This window comes from Physcomitrium patens, chromosome 23 (assembly GCF_059467195.1).
Source record: "Physcomitrium patens ecotype Gransden chromosome 23, ASM5946719v1, whole genome shotgun sequence".
Classification (NCBI taxonomy): Eukaryota; Viridiplantae; Streptophyta; class Bryopsida; order Funariales; family Funariaceae; genus Physcomitrium; species Physcomitrium patens.
Window position 1 is genome coordinate 1355942 of NC_143432.1, and position 24560 is coordinate 1380501.

The 24560-nt window shown below is 29.0% G+C and overlaps 1 long non-coding RNA gene across 1 annotated transcript; it reads right to left on the reverse strand.

The window, feature by feature from the left end:
* Positions 1 to 4738: 4738 nt before the first annotated feature.
* Positions 4739 to 24557, reverse strand: LOC149986473 (uncharacterized). The gene is made up of 2 exons (XR_016500181.1): positions 24519 to 24557; positions 4739 to 4775 (listed from the first exon to the last, which is right to left on the reverse strand). It is a non-coding gene; the product is annotated as an uncharacterized LOC149986473 (long non-coding RNA).
* Positions 24558 to 24560: the final 3 nt, after the last annotated feature.

Here is a 24560-nt window from a genome sequence, read left to right on the forward strand (position 1 = left end):
AGCTCCATTTTAGAAGGCTCTTCTTTATTGCTCACAAGCTGTAAAGTAATAAGAATTATTTTGATAGAGAGTTGATAAAATTTAGTTTATAAAAAGCTAAGAATTCATCATATTAAAGTTTGGACATAGAAGAAGTATTGATTCTTGTGGTAGATGATCAGCTACCTCCAAGTTCAAATAGTCGAGTGAAGACACGACTTTGGAGGACAAAATCAAAGAAAATCATATAGCTCAAGGACTCAGATTTTGGAAAGAAGTGCCTCTTAGAGATAGAAATAAGCTTTGATTTACTAAAGGGCAATTAAGAACCAAGCTGTGGTACTCAATTTTATAGAAGAGAGTCTATTGCCTTGCCAAATTGAAGCATCAACTTTGAAGGGCAATATTAGAGTAACTCAACCAAATTTGAAGGCAAAATTTAGAAGATGAATATGCCAATAAGTCTTCTTTCTAATAACACTAGTTGGATTCAATTTTAAGCTTGCAATCAATTATAGTATATTCAATTGTGAAAGTAGATATATCAATAGATATAAAAATACCAACCATCTTTGATTCTTACTTAAACAATAGTATAAGCTCATTAGTTAGATATTAATGATGAATTATTTTGATAGAATTTAATAATAAAATTGAATCTTATTAGATGAAATATTGTATAGATGAAATTAGGTCGAATTAGATAAATTTTGATAAATGACAATTTTTTTTAAGTTAACAATTTTTCATTTATGGATGAAAAATCATTCTTGAATAAAAATTTATTTGAAAATAAATTTTTTTTTCTAAATAATTTTTTGAAATTTAAATAATAATTAATATTAAAAGAATAAAAATAAAAATTATATAAAAATTTGATATTAAAAGAATAAAAATAAAAATTAATATTAAAAGAATAAAAATAAAAATTTGATTTAAATGCATGGTATATTGAATTATTTAAGTAGTTATATTGTAGTATTATAAATGTGAGATTGTACTTTTTCATCAATTAGAAATCTTAATAATTTTTTAGTAAAAAATAAGTCAATTTTTTAGCTAATTAATTTATAAGTAAGTAGTGATTATAAGCTAGAAAAACTTTTCTAGTAGAAAGTTTTATTTAAATCATAATTGAAGATTTATTAGAAGAATTGGACATAAATCAAATACTTATAAGATTTTTAATTAGAAAAATTAGATAATTAAAATCACTATGAATTAGACTAGATTTTCAACTAATAAAAGTTTATTTTAATATACACATAAGTATTGGAAGGAAGCCATGGTTATTATAGTGTATATTAGAAATAGATGCCTTACAAGTACACTAAAAATAATAACTTCACAAGAAGCTTAGAGTAGCAAGAAAATTTGTATTTTATTCATGAAGATTTTTGGATGCATTGCTTATGCAAAGGTTATATAGATTGTATGAGATTCAAACATGATACAAAAGATACAAAATGTGTGTTTGTTGGATATTGTAAATATATCAAGGCATATAAGCTAATGTATTTAAAAAACAAGAAGATCATCAAGAGTAGAATTTTTGAAGCATAAGAGTGCTTGTGAATACTTTGAGATATATCCAAGTAAAAATGATGGTGAATTATGGACACATTTTTAATTCCAATAAAAAAAAAATGATGATATAAATAAAGATAGTAGAAATATAAATCGACATTAAGAGTCAATGAAGAGAGATCAAAGTATGTCTACAATTTCAAGAATCAACAATAAAGTCAATTAAGATATTGAAAATAATAATAATGAGGAGTATCAACCATTCAATGTGAAGAACAAGTTTTAAGATAGAAAATTTCAAGAAACTTTAGAGTACATAAAGGTAAATTTTCATCATGTAAAAAGAAATGTCTTTTGAGAGATAGAAAATAACTTGATAAATAATAAAAAAACTACAACTTTTTTCAAGTAAGTAAAGAATATGCCAATGTTACCCTCCTTACTGATCTATTGAATTTGTATAACGAAATGAAGTCCACAAGTACTACAAGGTGGGAGAATGCTATGGAAGAAGAATACAAATTACTCATAGACAATGGAACATGGAGATTGACTCAACTTCTAGTAAATTGATCTTCAATTGGTTGTAAGTGGATGTTTAGAATTGAAAAAAAATCAATGGATAATATTGTAAAATATAAGACTAGATTAATTGCCAAAAGCTATTCATAAGTTGTTGGTATTGATTCCAATGAGATATTTATTTTTTTTGCCAAATTTACCTCCATTAAAATTATTATGATAATTGGAATAGCAATGGACTTGGAAATATATCAAATAGATGTGAAGATGGCTTTTTAAAATAAAAAATTAAAAGAAGATATCTACATAGATTAATTTCAAGGATTTGTTGAAGAATGCAAACAATATCTTACTTATAAGTTAAAAAAATTTCTATATAGGCTCAAGCAATCACTAAGGATATAATATCAATGTATTAATATATTTTTTTGTAAATGAAGAATTTCTAAGAAGTGAAGTTGATCATTCTATGCATGTAATGTAATAAAATGAGTTCATATTTTTTGTTATCTGTGAGTGAAAAATTCACCCATCTACCCAAATTACAAGATGGCCTCAATTAAGAGTTGCTTGTAATGGATAGTGTGAAGTGGAAGATGCAATGAACAAGAACAAAAGAAGAAACAATACAAACAAGTGAAAGGAATGTATACAAGCAAATACACACTCTAAAACTTGGTCACAGTGTATTCATGGATTTTTCATCCAATAAAAAATAAAAAGTATATTTTTAAGAAGTTAATTTTTTAAAATTTCCAATGATGTAAGAAACATATAAATCCAAGTTACTATGAGTAAGTTATGAATGTTTAAAAATAATAAGTAAATAAATAAAAGTTAAGTGAAAATGTTTTATCTCAAGGATAATTTGCTTATAGGTCAAGGGTTCGAGCCTCACGAAGGCTCACATGTAGTGTATATCAGGTGTCTAAAGAAGCCTTGAGGCCTTAGTCTTATCTTCCTACCTATACCCAAGGTGCTACAACCCATATGAAACTTGTACACCTTCCTTCCTATAAGGACTAGACTAGCTGCTGGTCCTCCTATTTTCTACTAGTAAAACTCATTTTTTTTCTATTTTTGACTTCACCATGGTGTTTAAAAATATCCAATTAGTTTAGGAACTTAATGTTGCCTTCAAATCTTACTCCCTTTCTTCATAATGGCTTCCGAAGTGGTAAAACTCATTTTTACCAAGATCTTAAACATTGTTCTAAAAATTCCTAAAAAATTATAAATAAATTCTAAATAAATTCTGAAAAATTCTATAATATTTCTATAATTCTAATATCTATGTAAGGCTAAATTTTCATAACTTCATGATTTTTGATAATAATAAATATCAATTTAACTCCACTATAAAACTTATTTTTTATATCAATAACTAAAATGACATGAGGTTCTTTCTCATGCTTCTTCTAACTACTAACATTTATATTTTTTATAAATATTACATATAGATAGAAGACCAATATAATTATTGGACTTAATAAATAATCTTTAATATTCAATAATGAATAAAAATGCTAAATCAATGAAGATAATTACTTCTAAGAATTACTAAGATTCCATCTCCACCACTAACATTCTAATTTTCTATTTCTCAAAGGATTTCTATACTATTCACTATATATTGTGATTTAAAGCATTCTAAATGCATATTTTTATCCTAAAATAACAAGTGGGTCAATTTAATGACTCACATTATCTTTTATATTGATGATTTAATTATCTTAATTGATACCTTAAAGATGATGGATTGATTGATAATAATAAAAAAAAAAAAAAAGAATATGAAATGAATGATTTGGAAGAACTTCACTATTATTTAGGAATATGATTTGTAAAAGATTGTGCCAAGAAGACCATTACAATGAGCCAAAGTAAATATATTAAAGAGGTATTGAAACAATTCAACATAGAAGAATATAAGCTTATTGAAGTATGAGCTATTGCATAGAATTACAAGAAATAATCAATAATTGTAAGATCAATAATAGAGGCAGAGTACATGATAGTAAGTCATTGTATAATAGATGCAATATGGCTAAGAGAACTTTTGGAGGATTTTGAAGTAATAAAAATGAAAGTAATTCCAATAGAGAGTGATATTGAAGGATATCTTGTATTTACAAAGAATCCAAATCATTATTTAAAAATCAAGCATATTGACATTCAAAATCACTTTATAAGAGAGAAGATTGAAATGAAAGTGATTGATATAAAGTATTATGTAACAAAAGACATGCTTACCGATTTGTTATCAAATGCATTAGTGAAGGATAAATATCACATATTAATAAAGATATTGGAATTGAAAACATTTAACTAATAGAAAAATGAGAATGTTAGAATAAATAAATAAATAAAAATAAAACTATAATTATTTATTTTATAAAAGATATTATCTTAGATAAGTTGTCAATGGTCAAAAGATTGGTTCTTGGTATATAAACAGGCCAAGAGACAAGATAGATGAATAGACAAAGGATTTTAAAGATATAAAAGATATATTAAATACATATCTTTATAGTAGATAAGATATCAATGAATAGTCTCTGTAGAATGTTGAATATATATATTCATCAAATGATAGAAGTTATCCATTAGGACAGTAGCTACTACTTATAAGTAATAGATAATAGAAGTAAGAGTCATCTTATTCCATACTCTCATTGTGTACAATCTTGCTAATATTATGTCTTGTAACTTTAAAAAAAAAAAAAAAAAAAAAAAAAAAAAAAAAACTTTATTACTTTCATATAAATTTATCTTGATATTACAACAAAGTAATCATACATTATTTCTAATAGAGAATTGATGTTGTTCTTTGTATTAGGTATCTACATTGATCTTTTATGATTCTTCAGCTTATTTTAGTTGTGCCTTTATTATTGCATGAAGCTTTGATAAATAATTTTTTAAATATTTTATTATAAGATTATTAACTTTAATAAAAATAAAGTATCAAATTATAGATGATAATTATAATTAATAAAAAAACTTATTTATTAAGTAAAAAAATATATCATATTATTATAAACAAATTCTATCAATGGTAAAAAATTTATCTAATTATTTTGATAGTAGTTGATGGTACACCTCAAATTTTCTCCTAAAACTTAATTTACTTGTTTTATTTATCTATCATCTTAAAAGTAAAAAATTAGAGATAATTTTATGTACTTTTAATATCTTAAAAAGGATTTTTTAAAAAATTAAAATAAATTTAGTTCTTCTATTTAATATAATATCTCTAAATATTCCATGATAGAAATAAATATTGTCAAAAATAAATTTAGTTTTTTTTTCAATTATAATAGTTTTTGTACATTTTATAAAATATGTCATCTTAGTGAAATGATCTAATATTACAATTGTAAAATCTTATGAGATTGAAATTAAAAGATCTAAACATAAAATCTATAGAAACAAAATACTATGATAGTTTAGATATTAATAATAATTGAAAGAATCATAAGGCTAATGACAAAGAGTTTTTAATCTTGAACAAATATTATAAAATTTTATAAAAATATTTTTATTGTATTCTATATTTGAAGCCATAAAAAATAATTTGATATTAATTTTAAGATATTTTTATATCCAAAATATCATGTAATTAAAAAAATTATAACAAACTTAAAAGCTACATAGTTGTACTTTATTTTTTAGAATATATAAGCATCTTTTAAAATAAAATAAATTTCTCTTAAATTTAAACTTAGAAATATTATAGATTTTAAAAGGATTATTTTTAGTATTATGAATAAAAAAATCTAATAACATAATTAATTAAATTTTCTTAAAAAAATTAAATCAACAATCAATATTATTTTAAAGCTCAAAGATGAAATTACTTTGGCTATAAAAGAATCATTTTTTATTAATCAAAAGCATCTTTTCTTTTTTTTGATATAAGCTAAGAATGTCTAGAAAAGAAGTCCCATAAGCTTTGTTTTTTTTTTGTTCATAAGTGATCTTGAATTCAAATCTTAACAAAGACTTATTCAAATGAGCTTGGTAGTAATTTAAAATATGTGTTAACATAAAATACTCAAGATTTCTATAATCCACATATATAATAATTGGACTAAAAGTATATTCTAGATAATAATATTATTTTTAAAATGAATCCAAAATTATAAGAACTTTTTTTATTGTGGAATTTATAATTCATCTTGGTTGCTAAACTTTTTTTTTAAATAAAAAAATATTAAATAAATTTTGTCATCTATTCTCATTTGTAAAAATATTACATTTAAAATAAAGCTCAATGTATATATTTTCATAAAAAATACCTTGAAAAAGTTGATATGATATAAAATTGATACAAAAATAAAGTTTATCTTAAAAGCTTTTAATCATAATTTTATTTTTTTATTCTACTCAGGTTTGTCTTTACAAGTTCAACCTATAAGTAAAGTTACAACATAAAAAAAGTTCTTGATAAAGATGCAATAATAATTGGTAAATTTTAAAAACATATTGCTTATATCTTATTATTTTTATAATCTTTTAATCAGTGATAGTTTAGATTTTTTTAGAATCTATTATAAGAATATTATCTAAACCACCTATATGTGGTTTAAAAAGCAATCTTTTATCTCTTTTTTTAATGCATACTAAATTATATATTCCTTGTAGATCTATTTTGATATAGATCTTTGCTTGATTTAATTGATTGAAAAGTCTTGAAATATAAGGTAGAAGACATCTATTCCCAATGGTGATTTTATGGGATCCTTAATAATCTATATACATTTGTAGTAATCACTCATTTTTCTTTACAAATATGATAGGAGTTCTTAATAAAAATTTTGAATGGCATATAAATTTTTTAATTAGGTTTTAATCAATGTGGTTCTTAAGTGTAATAAGTTCATTTTATAATAAGTTTTAGATTGGTACAAATAGTATTTTAGCTTCTTCATAAATCTCAATTGAACAATCATAAAAAAAATTCTTTGCAAGAATATATGCATTATTTTTTTCAAAAATATCTCAATAATATTCATATTAGCTTAAAATATTTCTTAAAGTCTCTCTACCATCTAAAATAGGTATAACATAAAGAGCAAAAGATAATATTTTTTTTGCAACATGTATAAAAGTTCTTATATCTACTAATATCAAGGACAAGCACATGATAAAACAAATAAATAAGTGAGACTTCTCTCAAAGAGAGATGACAAAATAGAAATAATTCTATATGTATATTAATAAAGAAACTAGAATGGCTATTGCCAAAAGACATAAAAGCCAAAGACCCTTGAAACTAGACTCAAAGCAAGAAAGGAGTTGATAAGAGTGAAGAGGGCTTTATTCTTGTCTCTATATATATACTATCTTATTAGGGGCTACATGGCGACGTTCTATAGGACCTCCAATATGTGTTGACTTTGTAGGATACATGTCTTGACTTACAAGGCAAGTTTTTCTATGTATGGGCCACATAGTTAACTTCATCTTCAAACTATTAACATGTGTGGCACATGGCCAACTTATTGACTACGTTTTTAATCCCAAAAAGTCAATTGAAGATACCTATAAAGTCAAAGTAGCATCTATGAAGCTTTTAGGAAGCTTTCATATCAAATACTATAGAATTAACTTATTTTTACTTGCTTTTACTTACTTCTACCTATTTATACATGTAATTACTGGCTTACATGCATATGTCCATGATCGAAACTCGTTTTTAGAAGGGGGGGGGGTAATGTCACAATGTTGTACTGTAAATGCTTACAGTATGTAAAAATTAGTTAAAACATATTATATGTTGATAAATCTAGATGTATGTTACAGTGGCTAGTAGATTAAATTAAAAGGAATTGGAATAAGAAACTTTATTTTATTTCTTTATTTCTTTTGATTTTGACATTAATATATATATATATATATATATATGACCTAAATATTTAGTATGAAACCTTGGAAAAAGGTGGAAACCTAAAGATGAACATCTAAACTAGTAGGAAGCAAATTGGGAGGGATGAAAGCAAGGCATGGTCGGATGAAGGCTTTGAAGAGGCTGCCTGCGACCTTAAGAAGGGTTTCGGCGACTTCAAATGGGGCATTCGGAGATAAGAAGCTAGGGTTATAAATTTTAGGGTTTTGGCTACAATTTTTTTGCAAATTTTATAAGGTTTGGAGTTAGAGTGAATAAGTTATAGCCGTTTGAAGTTAAGATGTCAATTTGAGACCTACTGTTACTCTTTTGAGTTCAAGAGGAGTCTTACGGAAGCTTTTGGAGATCGGAAGGTGCGTCTAGAAGGCCAACTTTAAGATATACATCTTTTGCGAAGAAAATTTTGCATTTGGAGTATATATGAAGGAGTTATAGGGAGTTAAAGACAACGCATTCAAATCAAAGGCAGTAAATGAGTGGTTTTTTTCAAAGTAGTGTTAGGAGCCATAACTTGAGTTTTCAAACGAAATTTTGGCTCAAACTTTCGGAGAATGTAAAAATTTGTGTTAAAAAGCTATCTATACAAGTTTCGTGGTATTTGGACTTATGGTTTGTGAGATATGAAGAAAATTGCACGTGGGTATATAAAGATTAGGGTTTGAAGCAACTGTTAGGGTTTTGAAGATATCTCAAGATCCGCGACGAATTTGTGGTTGAAATTTGTTGTAAAAAATAATAACAACATATCAGTAGTTCATGTAAATTTTGATCTTATTTGGACAGTTGGATCAAGCGTTATGAGGTGTTGAGGTTCGGGAGAATTTCCATACAAGGATATACAAGGTTTTAGAGTACTTGTACCATATTTTGGGTGTTGTTGGTTATTTAAGACTTAAGTATTTGGTGTAATTGTCTCAAAAGGAGAACTTATAAATATAAAATTAGGGTTTTCTTATTTTAAGCTTGATTGAGCAATTAGTGACAGCCAGAAGCCCAGCGCTTTCTTGAGGCAAAACCTCTTTACCCCGACAATGGTAATGTCCCTCAAGGAGTGGTCATCATATGTTGAAGAAATCTATGATGTGACAAATTATATTTGCCACATACTCTGATATTTGTTCTCTTTGAAGATGATTGGTAGGGCCTCTCAACCATCGATAGTATTTCATACCAGGGCCGGAAGACCACCAAATTATTTGATCATTGTTGAGGCCTTCATAACTTCCTTCGAATAAAATATTTGGAACATCGTCAAGAGTTGTTCCTACCTCTAATAAAATCACCAAACATCGGGACTCCCTTCCAAGGTTGTGATACCAAACACATTGTATCTTGCCATCTATTCGAGGAAGAACATGTCATTCTAAAAAATCTTCATCTCAATTGCGTTGTCTTAAAGATTATGACAATTGTAATATCTTGTCCGACAGGTTGGCAAACAAAGGCTCTTGAGTCAAATCCGATGGTTATTGATTGTACATCTCCTTAGCATCACAACTACAAAGAAGCTACAAAAAAAGATTGAAAGTAGAATGTTATCTTGCTTAGATCTTGTTTCTTTTATAAAAAAGGTTTTCATGTTGATTTTGATGGATGTTGTTGATGAAAAGCCTCCATCATCTTTATTGCATTTACAAGTTTCTTTACTGGCTCCCATATGCATTTATTAATATCTATCAAGGACAAAGACTCGATGAGGGAAAATATATACCAAAAGGCTATCTCGATATAATAAGTCAAAATATAAACAAGTAGGTATATTAAAAGGAAACAGGAATGGCTATTGCCACAAGACAAGAAACTAAAGACTCTTGAACCTGGACTAGAAGCAAGAAAGGAGTTGACAAGAGTGAAGAAGCCTTCACTCTTGTCTCTATATATACTATCTAACTAGGGGCTACGTGGCGATGTTCTATAAGACCTCCAATATGTGTTGACTTTGTAGGACACATGCCTTGACTTACAAGGCAAGTTTTTCTACGTGTGGGCCACATAGTTAGCTTGATCTTCAAGCTAACAACATGTGTGACACATGGCCAACTTGTTGACCACGTTTCTAATCCAAAAAGTCAATTAAAGACACCTATGAAGTCAAAGCAGCATCTAGGAAGTTTCTAAGAAGCTTTTCTATTAAATATTATACAATTAACTTACTTTTATCTATTTTTACTTACTTCTACCTATTTCTATATGTAATTATTAGCTTACATGATTATGGCCGTGACATTACCCCCCCTTCTAGAGACAAGTTCTACGAGGAGTGGTCATCATATGTTGAAGAAATCTATGATGCGACGAATTGTATTTGCCACATACTCTGATCTCTGTTCTCTTCGAAGATGATTGATAGGGCCTCTCAACCATCGGTAGTGTCCCATACTAGGGCGGGAAGACCACCCAGTTATTTGATCATTGTTGAGGCCTTCGTAACTTCCTTCGAATAGAATATTTGGAACACCATTAAGAGTTGTTCCTACCTCTAGCAAAATCACCAAACATCGAGAGTCCCTTCCCAAATTGTGATACCAAACGCGTTGTATCTCATCATCTGTTCGAGGAAGAACATGTCGTTCTTGAAGATCTTCATCTCAATTGCGTCGTCTTGAAGGTTGTGACAATCGTAATGTCTCGTCCGGCAGGTCAGCAAACGAAGGTTCTTGAGTTGAATCCGCTGGTTGTTGGCTCTCCATCTAATTAGCATCACAAATGCAAAGAAGTTACAAACAAGGATAGGAAATTGAATGTTATCTTGCCTCAATCTTGTCTCTTTTATAAGAGAGATTTTCATCTTGGTTTTGATGGATGTCGTTGATGAAAAACTTTGACTTTAGCTGATGCATTTGCTAGATTCCTAGATGGCTCTCATGTGCGTTCACTAATATCATATCCGCGCCAATGAATAAGATATTCCAGCTTATTTTGGCGCCGCCTTGAGTCTAATATCTCTTCCACCTCAAATTCTTCATTATTATCTACTTCTATAGGAGGCGGTGGCATTTGTCTTCTTCCTTGTATATCCACTATCTTATATGATTCAAGAAGAGACACGTGGAATACAAGATGGATCTTCATTGATTCCGGTAGATGTAACCGATATGCAACTGGGTTGATCTATTCAGAAACAGAAAAGGGGCCAAGCCTACGATAGTCCAACTTGTCACAAGGTCGAGTAGTCTTGATATTGCGACAAAGTAGCCATACCTTATCACCCACGTTGAGTTGTGGTTGCTCCTTACGATATAGATCTGCGTTTATCTTTTGTCGTTCTTGAGCTTTCTTCATTTTGCGTCTTCATTATTGCATGTAACTCTGACAACCGATTTGCCATATCTTCTACTGCAAGATTATCAACTTTTGAAAAATCAAAAGTATCAAGTCGTGGATGATAGCCATAATTGACAAAGAAAGGTGTTTGTTGCGTGGAAGAATGTACCGTATTATTATAAGCAAACTCTGCCAATGGCAGAAGGGTTGTCCAATCATCTTGTTGGTAGTTGATAGTACACCTTAAATATTGTTCCAAGACTTGGTTTACGCGCTCTGTTTGTCCATCAGTTTGAGGATGGAAAGCCGAAGATAGCTTTATGTCCACTTTTAAAATCTTGAAAAGGGTCTTCCAAAATCTTGACACAAATTGAGTTCCCATATCTGATATGATATCTTTAGGTAATCCATGATAGCGATAGATATTACCAATGAAAAGCTTAGCTGTTTCTTCACTTGTGATAGATTTTGTACATGGCACAAAATGTGCCATCTTGGTGAAACGATCTACTATCACAAATATAGAATCATAAGATCTTGAGCTTAGAAGATCTGTGATGAAATCCATAGAAACAGAAGACCGTGGTTGTTCTGGTATAGGTAATGGCTGAAGAAGTCCGTAAGATCGATGACGAGGAATTTTTCATCTTGAACAAATATCACATGATTGTACAAAGTCTTTGACTGACTTTCACATTTGTGGCCACCAAAAATCTCTTGATATGAGTTCCAAAGTCTTATTATATCCAAAGTGCCCTGCTGCTGGAAAGTCATGACGTGCTTGAAGAACACGTAAACGTGCTTTTCCTTCTGGAACATATAGGCGTCCTTCAAAATATAATAGATTATTCTTGAACTCGAACTTAGAAGGATCATTAGACTTGGAAGAATTATTCTTGATATCATAAACAAGAGGGTCTGAGGACATACTGGACTGGATTTGCTTGAGAAAAGTTGAATCAACAGTCAATGTTGATTTCATTGCTCGGAGATGAAATTGCTCCGATTTCAAGAGGACCGTTCTTTGTTGCTCAAAAGCTGCATCTCCTTCTTTTGGTGCAAAATAAGAACGTCTAGATAGGGCATCGGATAAACCTTGTTGTTTTCCTAGCCGATAAGTGATAATGAACTCGAATCTTGACAAAGACATACTCCAACGAGCTTGACGACGATTCAACACGCGTGCTGACATGAAATACTCGAGGTTCTTGTGATCTGTATACACAGTGACTGGACTAGAAGCGCCTTCTAGATAATGATGCCATTCTTGAAAGGAATCCACGATCGCAAGAAGTTCTTTATCGTGGATCTCATAATTGATCTCGTCTGCTGAGAATTTTCTTGAATGAAAAGCTATCGGATGAAGTTTGTCATCTGTTTCCATTTATGATAAAACTGCACCCAAGGCAAAATCTGATGCATCTGTTTCCATAAAAAATGCCTTGGAAAAATCAGCACTATATAAGACTAGTGCAGAGACAAACGATGTCTTCAAGGCTTCAAATGCTGCTTCCGCTTCTTGATTCCATTGGAATTTATCTTTACTAGTCAAGCGTGTAAGTGGAGTTGCAACTCGTGAGAAATCTTTGATGAAGATCCGATAGTAATTGGCAAATCCCAAGAAACATTGAACATCTCTTACTGTCCTTGAAATCTTCCAATCCATGGTTGTTTGGACTTTCTTAGAATCCATCATGAGACCATCATTTGAAATGATGTATCCTAAAAAGTCAACTTGAGTAGTGTGAAATACACACTTTTCCATCTTGGCGTACAATCCTGCATCTCTAAGTTTTTGTAATACTTGACGAACATGTATTTCATGTTCTTCGACATTCTTAGAATAGATCAGGATATCGTCTAGATAGCAGACGACAAAATTGTCTAAGAATTCATGAAATACATCATTCATGAGATGTTGAAAAGCAGCTGGTGCATTCGTGAGTCCAAAGGGCATGACATTATATTCAAAATGTCCATACCTGGTTCGAAACGCAGTCTTCCATTCATCTCCTTCTTTGATCCATACTAGATTATATGCTCCTCTTAGATCTATTTTTGTATAGATCTTAGCTTGATTCAACTGGTCAAGGAGTCCTAATATCAAAGGTAATGGATACCTGTTCTTGATTGTGATCTTGTTGAGTCCTCGATAATCAACACACATTCGTAAAGATCCATCTTTTTTCTTTACGAATAGAACTGGAGCTCCTGCTAGAGATTTTGAATGGCGTATGAAATTCTTCGCTAAATTCTCGTCAATATATGTCTTGAGTTCAGCCATCTCATCTTGCGATAAACTATAAATTGGTCTAAATGGTGGCTGAGTTCCTTCCTTGAGGTCGATTGAACAAGCATATGGGCGATGCTCAGGAAGAATATCTGCATTCTTTTTCTCAAAAACGTCTTGATACTCCTGATATTGACTTGGAATGCCACTTGAAGTCTTTACGTTTTCAGAAATAGGTGCAGCATAAATAGCAAAAGTTGATCCTTCTTTTGCTGCGTGTATAAATGCTTTTGCACCTATCAGTACGGGTTTTACTGTACTAGACTTATAATTTTTTACTTGGTTCGTAGAACTATTAATAACGCTTTTGGAAAAGTCAAGTTTACGCGAATTCCAATCTATTCGAGGGTTATATTTTTCTAGCCAGGATAAACCTAAAATAACTGGATTGGACGGGGATTTAATTATGTTAAAAGCTATGTAGCTATCATGACCGTCTATTGTTACTTTTATAGGATGAGTTTCATGAGTGACATCTCCAGAAGACAAGGGACGACCATCTATGACTTCTACATGTACTGGTTTAGGTTTCTGTACAAAGGGTATTTTACGACTTTTAACAAATTGTTCATCTAAAAAACATGCTGAGGCTCCCGAATCTAATAAAGCAGAGGCTTTGTAATTCTTAGGTCCTAAATATAAGTCTATTATAAAACAAGGAGAGGGTTGTGAGGAGAGGATAGGACCTTCATTAGGAATTGTACAAGGTTCCAGCTGCACGGTCCTTATTGTAGCTGGACGAATCCGTTTTCCGACATGTTGTCTTCTTTGACCGTCGTACCCCTCATTTTATAGTTGGGTCGTTTCTTTGGACAATGTTGAGCAGTGTGCTTAGGTTCTCCACAATATAAACATAATCCTTCTTGACGACGACGAATCTTTTTTTGCTCAGTTAGGGGTTTAAAACGTACCGTGTCAATTTGCATGTCTTCTACTTGTGAATATACGTTTGGCAAAGATGTTGATGTTGCCATTGAGTAATAACGTTGAGGTTCTCGTGAATGATTCTTGGATCGAAATTTGAAAAGTCGATTATCATATTTTACCGCAAAATCGATTGCTTAACTCAAAGTTTGAGGATCAGGTAAGTTGAGCATCAATTTCTTTACTTCGTATTGTAATCCATAAAGAAATTGACTGATGAGTGCAGCATCATCCCTCTTCATGTTAATTGCAAGTTGTCGAAATTGTGAAGCATACACTGTTACTGAGCGATTTCCTTGTCGTAGAATTTGGATCTTATTTGTTGCAACACGAGTTGCATCGTGTTAACCAAACATAGATCGAAACTCCGCCAAAAAAGCTTTCAAATTGTCCAATATTGGATTTCGTTGTTCAAGAAAAGACGAAAACCACGATAAAGCAGAACCAGAAAGTAGAGTGCCAATAAACCTGACTTGTGATCCTGGAGTTGTATAGCTTTGGGGTTGAAGTTCAATTGCCAATTGTACTTGATTGATTTTTAGATGTAATTATTAGCTTACATGATTATGGCCGTGACAATATCATAACCACACCAATGGATAAGATTTTTCAATTTATTTTGGTGCTACCTTGAATCTAAGACTTATTTTACTTCAAACTCTTTATTATTATCCTCTTCTATAGGAGGAAGTGGCGCTTGATTTCTTTTTGGTATGTCTATTGTCTTGTATGATTCAAAAAGAGATGTAGAATACTAGATAGATTTTCATTGACTCCGGTAGGTGTAAATGATATGCAACTAGATTGACTTGTACACAAATAGAAAATGGTCTAAACCTTCGATAGTCTAACTTGTCAGAAGAACAAGTGGTCTTGATATTGCAACGAAGTAACCATATCTTATCACCCATGTAGAATGGTGGTTGTTCCTTTCGATAGACATCCACATTGACCTTTTGTTATTCTTGAGCTTCTTTTACCATGCCTTCATCATTGCATATAGCTTTGATAAATGAATTGCCAAATCTTTTGCAGTACAATTATCAACTTTTAAAAAATCAAAAGTATGAAGTTGTGGATGATAACCATAATTGGCAAAGAAAGGCTTTTGTTTTGTAAAAGAATGTACCGTATTATTGTAAGCAAATTTTGCCAATAGCAAAAGAGTTGCCCATTCATCTTGTTGGTAGCTAATGGTAAATCTTAAATACTTCTCCAAAACTTAATTAACATATTGCCATATTATAACACAACAATATGGTGAAAGATGATAATATGGATCTTATTATAGAAGAGCCAAGTTAAAAGATAAAGTAGAAAAATAAGAATAAAAGATAGGGAGTTAGTAAAACTTTTAGTAGTAATACTTCCTTTTTAGAAAAGTGACTTCTACTTACTTTGTAGGGCCATAAATAAGGCAAAACAAAGTAGATTGGAAAAATAAATGATATAATTATCTTTAGAAGGAAGTTAAGAGTAAATTCTAGCAAAATTTACCTAGAAAAATTAGATAATGATACCCGGAGAAGGCCAATTATGAACTAGGGTCGAAATCAAACTCTAAGGCACAAATCTGAGTCACAATGACGACTCCGAGACTCTTTGATAGATTGGAGAAGGTATTTGATAGCAGACTAAGTAAGATTTCTATAAGCATTAGATTTGGACAATTTGGAGTTGTTATGACTTTGTAAAAGCTTTATAAAGTCAAGGTTGTTTTCAGATGACTCAGGATTTGTGAAATAAAATAGGATTGTTTTTTCTAAAGATTTCAAGAGTTTTGTAATAGATCTATGAATCAAATTTTGTAGAATAATGATCATAGTTGTGCTTAATGTGTTTTGTTAATCTTAGCTCAATCTAATGGTTGACTTGAGGGTTATTGAGATTTAAGTAGATTAAGATCTCAGAAAGTAGAATTTTAGGTCTAATGAGGGTTTTTAAGATTTCTTACAATCTACTAGTTGGATTGGAGTGAAATTTATGTAAGAGGATATAAGACTTATTTTTCTATATATAAGAGATTTTTTAGATCAATTAAACAATGAAAATGAGAGATATTGGCACTAGAAGATTGGCATTAAGGTTGGAGAAGGAGGCCGACCAATACTTGAGGGCGTTTTTGAAGTTATCGTCTATTTGGTAATTTTGATCCTTTTCAAATTTATTATGCTTGTTTTTAACTTATTTTTTAAAAAGTGTGCAAAATTTGAGTTAGGATTAAGAATTCAATCATTAGTGATTGAAGTTTAAATCTGTTATAGGAATCATTAGGATTTGATTTAGAGTTTAGAGTTTGAATAAGGTTTGATTTAAGGTTTAAGATTTGGTTTAGGTTTTGCTTTAGGATTTAGGATTTGGTTTAGGATTTAGGATTTGATTACAATTTACTTTAGAGTTTAGAGTTTGGTTAGGATTTCATTTAGGATTTAGGATTTGGTTTAGGATTTCGGGTTTGGTTTAGGATTTAGGATTTGGTTTAGGGTTTAAGATTTAGTTAAGTTTGATTTAGGATTTAGGATTTGGTTTAGGATTTGTTTAGAGTTTGATTTAGTGTTTGGTTTAGGATTTAGGATTTGGTTTAAGATTTAGGATTTAATTTAAAATTTAGTATTTTATTAGGATTTGTTTAGGATTTAAGATTTAATTAGTTTTGGCCTAAAATTTGAATGAAGTCCAATAGGATTTGAACTAGGATTAAATTAAGATTGAATTGAGATATATTTGAGATATATTTGTAATCATTCTAATATTATTTTAAGATTTCTTATTATTTCTTTGAAATTTCTTTGAGATTTCTTTGAATTTAATTAAAGCTTGTTTAGCATTATTATGGTCTAATTAGGGTTTAGTTAATATTCTATTATAGTTATGATTTTATTATTGCAATTTCTATTCTATCTTCTACAGCCAAGTGCCTAGAGCATTCTCAAGCAAGACTTCACATATTATGACAATACTTTGTTTGTCCATTAGTTAGAGGATGGAATGCCAAAGATAGTTTTATATCCTCTTTTAGAATCTTGAAAAGAGTATGCCAAAATCTTAATACAAATTCAGTTCTCTTATCTAATATAATATCCTTGGGTAATCCATAATAGCGATAGATATTGTCAAGAAAGAGCTTGTTTGTTTCTTCACTTGTGATGGATTTTGTACATGATACAAAATGTGCCATCTTGGTAAAACGATCTACTATCACAAATATAGAGTCATAAGAACTTGAGATTAGAAGATCCATGACGAAATCCATAGAAACAAAAGACCATGGTTGTTCTGGAATGGATAATGGCTGAAGAAGTTCGTAAGGCCGATGACGAGAAGTTTTTGATCTCGAGCAAACATCACAAGATTATACAAAATCTTTGACTGCTTTCTTCATTGGGGGCCACCAAAAGTCCTTGGATATTAGTTCCAAAGTTTTATTGTACCTAAAATGTCCTACTGCTGAAAAACCATGACGAGCTTAAAGAACACATAATCGAGCTTCACCTTCTAGAACATATAGGCGTCCCTCAAAATATAGTAGATTCTTTTTGAATTCAAACTTGGAAGTATCATGAGACTTTGAAGGATTTTTCTTAATATCATGGATAAGAGGATCAGAACACATACTTGATTGAACTTGTTTAATGAAAGTTGAATTAACAGTTAGTGTTGATTTTATTACTTGAAGATGAAGATGCTTTGGCTTGAAGAAAATTATCTGTTTTTTATCGAAAGCAACATCTCCTTCCTTTAGTGCAAGGTAAGATCGTCTAGAGAGTGCATCTGAATAACCTTATTGCTTTTTCAGTCAATAAGTGATCTTGAATTCAAATCTTTACAAAGACATAGTCCAACGAGCTTGGCAATGATTCAAAACACATGCTCACATTAAATATTCAAGGTTCTTGTGATCCATGTATACTGTGACTGGGCTAGAAGCACCTTCTAGATAATAGTGCAATTCTTGAAATGAATCCATGATTACAAGAAGTTCTTTATCATGGATGTCATAGTTGATCTCGGTAGCTAAAATTTTTTTGGAATAAAAAGCTATTGAATGAAGTTTATCATCTATTCCCATTTATGACAATACGACACCCAAAGTAAAGTCTGATGCATCTATTTCCATAAAAAATAGCTTAGAAAAATTGACATAATACAAGATTGGTGCAAAAACAAAGGTTGTCTTCAAAGCTTCAAATGTTACATAAATTAAGATGAAGTTCATGTTCTTCTATATTCTTAGAATAGATTAAGATGTCGTCCAGGGAAAAAATAACAAAATCATCTAAAAACTCCCAAATAAAATCATTCATTAGATGTTGGAATATTACTGGTGCATTTGTAAGTCCAAAAGGCATGATGTTGTATTCAAAATATCCATACCTTGTTTAAAATGATGTCTTCCATTCATCTCCTTCTTTGATGCATACTAGATTGTATGCTCTTCATAGATCTATTTTTGTATGGATATTAGCTTCATTCAACTGATCAAGGAGTCCAGATATCAAAGGTAGTGGATACTTATTCTTAATGGTGATTTTGTTGAGTCGTCGATAATCGACACACATCAGCAATGATCCATCTTTTTTCTTTATAGATAAAATTGAAGCTCCTGCTAGAGATTTGGAATGGCATATGAAGTTCTTGGCTAGATTCTCTTTAATATACTCCTTGAATTCAACCAACTCATTTTGAGATAAATTGTAGATTGGTCCAAATGGCGGTTGTGCTCTTTCTTGAAGGTCAATTGAGTAGTCTTAGGAATGATGTTTTAGAAGAGTATTTACATTCTTCTTCTCAAATACATCTTGAAAATCTTGATATTGGCTTGGAATGCTACTTGAAGTCTTTCCACCAGTAGAAATAGATGTGGCATAAATGACACAAGGTGATCCTTCTTTTGTAGCATGTAAAAAATCTCTTGTACCTACAAATATAGATTTAATTATACTAGACTTATGACTTTCTACTTGATTAACTACGCTCTTAATTATACTTTCAAAAAAGTCAAGACTATGAGAAGTCTAATCTATTTTAGGATTGTATTTTTCTAACCATGATAAATCTAAAATAATTGGATTAGAAAGAGATCTAATAATATTAAATATTACAAAGCTACTATGACCATTAGTTGTAATTTCTATAGGAAGGATTTCATGAGTATTATCTTCTAATGACAAGAGACGACCATCTATGACTTCTATATGAACAGATTTAGTTTTCTTCACTAAAAATATGCTATGTCTTTTAGCAAATTCTTCATCTAAGAAACATATTGAGGCTCTTGAATCTAGCAAGGCAGAGGCTTTGTGATGTTTAGGTCCTAGAATAACATTTATCGTAAAACATGGAGAGGGTTTTGAGGAGAGGATAGGACCTTCACTAGGCGTTGTATAAGGTTCCAGTCGCACGGTCCCTATTATAGTTGGACAAATTTGTTTTCGAACATGCTATCTTCTGTAATTGCCGTACTCCTCATTTTATAGTTGCGTCGCTTCTTTGGGCGATCCCACTTGATATCAATTACAAGTTGTTAAAATTGTGAAACATACAATGTTACTGATTGATTATCTTATCGCAAAATATGGATCTTATTGGTTGCAACACGAATTGCATCATGCTCTCCATACATGGATCAAAACTCTACCAAAAAGTTTTCTAGATTATCCAATATTGGATCTCATCGTTCAAGAAAAGATGAAAATCATGATAATGGTGAACTTGAAAGAAGCGTACCAATGAATTTAACTTGTGATCCTGGAATTGGATAGCTTTGGGGTTGAAGTTCAATCATAAGTTGTATTTGATTGATAAATCCTCTAAACTTTGATTTAGTACCATCAAACTTCTCAGGTAGGGCAATTCTTGGTTTTTTAATACAAGAAGGGCGATCCACTATAGGAGAAAGGATATGATTTGGTACAGATGTTGAAGCAGCTTCAATCATTCTTTTATACATGTAATTACTAGCTTACATGCGTATGTCAGTGACAACTAATAAAGATTTAGTAGTATTAGACTTATGTTTTTTTACTTAAATAACAAACTTTTAGGTTAAACAATAGGAAGAATTAAAATTATAAGAAATCTAATCTATTTCCGAATTATATTCTTTAGCCACAATAATCCTAATATAATTAGATTAAATAAAAATCTGATAATATTAAATATTATTAAGCTATTATATCTATTAGTTGCTACATTTAAAAAAATAATTTCATAAGTAACATCTCTAGAAGATAATAAATGACTAATTATGACTTCTATATACACAAATTTAATTTTTTTAATTAAAGATATTTCTTGTTTTTTGACAAAATCTTTGTATATAAAATAAGTTGAGCTTGTTGAATTTAATAATGTAAAAAATTTGTAATTTTTTATTCTAAAAAAATATCTATTTTAAAATAAAATAAAAGATCTAAAAAAAGAGTATAATCTTTAGTAGATATTTTACAAGTTTCTAGTGGCACAATCTCTATTGTAGCTAAAAAAAAACTTACTTTTTACTATATTATCTGCTTTAGTAACCATATTCTTTAATCTATGATTATATTGTTTCTTAGAACAATGTTGAAATGTGCACTTAGATTCTTCACAATATAAGCACAAACCTTCATAACAACATCAAGTCTTTTTTTGCTCAGTGAGAGATTTAAAAAATATTATATCAATTTGCATGGATCTAATCTTAATAAATAAGTTTCTAAAAACTTGAAAGTTATTATCATGATTTGATTTATTCTTCTTCAATCAAAATTTTATTCTTGACATCTTTTAAAGATTTAATTATCACATGCAATAGGTTGAGCAATAAATTTTTCTAATGAATTTGCTCTTGGTATTGTTAATAACAAATCTTTGACATTATCTTTTAACCTATATTGAAATTAATTGATAAGAGCTTTATTATTTTAATCTTTATTGCAAAAAAGATTTTGGAATTTAGCAAAATATATGGTTATTGAATATGATTCTTATTTTAAAGATAAGAATTTAAAATGTGGCTATAAATACTTCTAATAATGAATTGACATCATAAAAAAATAATCAATTTTTTTCTATCAAAGGTACAAACCAAGAAAGAGTACTTCAAATTTAAAGTGTACCTATGAATCCAACTTGAGTGAATTTATTAGGATATTGAGAAGAATGCAATCTTAGATAGAGTTTCACTAGTTGTTTCATTTTTGTCTAATATTTATACGTTAATTTATCTTAGCATACTAAATTAGCAAGAATTTTATTGTCTTAATGTTTTTAGATCATTTTTTTATTTCTTAAGTGTAAAATATCAATAATGGCTCAAACAATATATCCACTATCTTTGTACACATAATAAAACAAAGTTGATAATAAACACCATTTAACAAATTATAAATTCTACTAACTTAAGAAGCATCTTGATTGTCTTTTTATGGAAGTTTTTTCTTAAAATAAAATTAAAAAAGAATAATATAATTTTTATTAATTTTTATTTCAGTAAACAAAAACAAATAGAAATGATTAAAATTAGATAAGTTAGATAGTATCTTTCACAAAAAAATGTTAACAAAATATTTTCAACACACATCAAAGTTATAGATGCACCATGAGCTTAAAGTGATTTTTTTAGAAAAATTACACTTTTTTAAAGTCTCTTTAGAATTCTTTTTTTATAATTTAGATATTTTGCTTGCAAACCTTGTGGTCCTTGATAAAGTTCTTTGTATTCTTTTAACCAGCTAGTGTTAATAAAGGCGTGATTATGGCTAACTTCAGTCTTGTCAATAATATTCTTATATTGTGGTCTTAATTTAAAACTATTTGATTTCTATATGCTAAGCAATAGCTACTCTAACACCTCTTAGTTTTATATTTAAAATTAGTTTTATCTTTCTTCTCTTTTCTTGATTGTATATAAAAATAATGTCTTATGTCAAGTTTTTTTTAGATTACTTTTTGAAAAAAAAAAATTGTTATATTACAAGTATCTTTTTAGATTTTAAAACTATTCCATTCAAACCAAAAATTATATCTAAATTAAAAATAATAATAATAATAATAATAATAATAATAATAATCATCTTTAAATTCTATAAGTACTGGTGATATAATTACATCTTATTTTTAATTTTTTTTTAAAGCATCTGATAATAATGTATTAAACTTAGATATTTTAATTGGCTTTATTTTTCTATTACATAGTTTTAAGTAATAATTTTGCCATACTTTTACAAAATTGTATTGATAATAAGTTATTTGGTAAAGAAAAAGTTTAAATTCTATCAATAATAATTATAATTTATTTTCTTGAATTGCTTTGAACTTCTTTTTTTATACCTTTATTTATTTATTTAAATTTTACTTGAATAATTTTGTCTTATTATCTAGTATTTCTTAATTTCTTTTATTTTTTTAGTTATCAAATAAATTGAAAATGTGTATGTGTATAAAGTTTTTTTAAATAACTTAATTTGGATTTTTTTTTTTTTAGTTCTAATCTTTTCTATTACATTAAATGTTCCAATATTTTCTAATTTTAATACATTTCAATGCAAGGCTTCTAATAATAATAAATTATCAAGAAAATAAAGTAAAAAAAAAATCAAATTCCTATTTTTAATTATAATGAATTTATTTATTCTATCTTATTTTTCTTTAAGAGTTTAAACTTTTTACATTTTTAGAATTAAATTTTTGAAAGCATTAACATACCACACATGTTCTTATTATTATTTAGATAGAATATTATGTCAAATTTAATGCCTAAATTAACTAACATTTTTAAGTCTAAATCTGATACAATTATATAAAAATCTATAAGTTTTAATCTACATGTAACCATGTAAAAATTTTAAAAATTAATATAAGTCTTAAAGTCCTAGGAATCTTAAACTCTAATTTTTAAACTGTAAGGTTGAAATTTACAACATAATGTAAGATTTCAAAAAAAATTATTTATTTATTTTAATAATATTAATAATTTTAATAAGATATTACAACCTAGGTATTTCTAGTTTAGTCTTCCCTTATATTTATCACAGTCCTAAGTAGTTTATTTAAAAATATAAAAAGTCAAAATTAAAAAATATGTAATGAAAAAAGAATTATTCTTTGAGAAAGCTTTTTTAAGATTTTTGTACTGTGATCTTTGAAAGCGAACTTTTAGGTGTAAAGACCACCTAAGGTATCTTTTATCTTATACATTTATTTATACTATAGCAAATAGTTTCTATAAAAGCTTCTAGAGGTTTTGAAAGCTACAAAACATTCTAGAAGTATAAGAGAACCTTCAATAAACAGTTCTTGAAAACTAAAAACAAAATAAAATAAAATAAAAAATTCATGTATACACAAAGAATAAATTTAAGGATTTTATTAAATAAATTATAAAAAAGAGTCTTTTAAAATTAATTATAATTTTTGAAATTTAAAATAAATTCATTTTTTAAAAAATTGCAAAAGTTATAATTAAATGTAAAAGACTTGTTTTAGTGTTACAATCTTCTTTAGACATGTTTAGTGTATTTTGACAACAAATTAATTTTAGTGCTAGGAAAATATGTAATTTTTTCGTAAAAATCTAAAATTGTTAAAAATGCTAAAACAGATGATTATATGTGTATGAATAATCTATAATTCAATATGATGCTGCATCTTACAAGCATTCTATGTGCTTTGTCAATACTCTTCAGGTGAATTTTATCCGCAAAACCATCATCTTCAAAATCTTCTAAATCAATTAAATGTAAGATTTCATGAAGTTCTTCAAACAAGCATCGACATTCCGTCTTCCTGTGCTCACAAGGTGTGTTGATAAAGTGGTCATCAGTTGTGCAAATTTTGGAATGGTTGGATTTATGGCAAGTAATTTTGTAATTGAGCCATTCTTCCGTGAGTTTCGAATCAGATAGGAAATAATCCGCAGACCTCGATAGTTGCCAACGTCAACATGGCATGGCGTTTGTGACAATTGGAACAACAATCCATTTCTTTTCGAAAAATTTGCTTTGCAGGTGATGGTTTTGCGGATAAAATTCCAGCAACGAGGACATTAAACACGGCTGACACTTGGATTGAGACATGACAGCAGTGTGATCAAAGACTTAATGCTTCACGAGGGGAAACAAAACAAAAAAAAAAAAAAAAAAAAAAAAAAAAGTACACCAG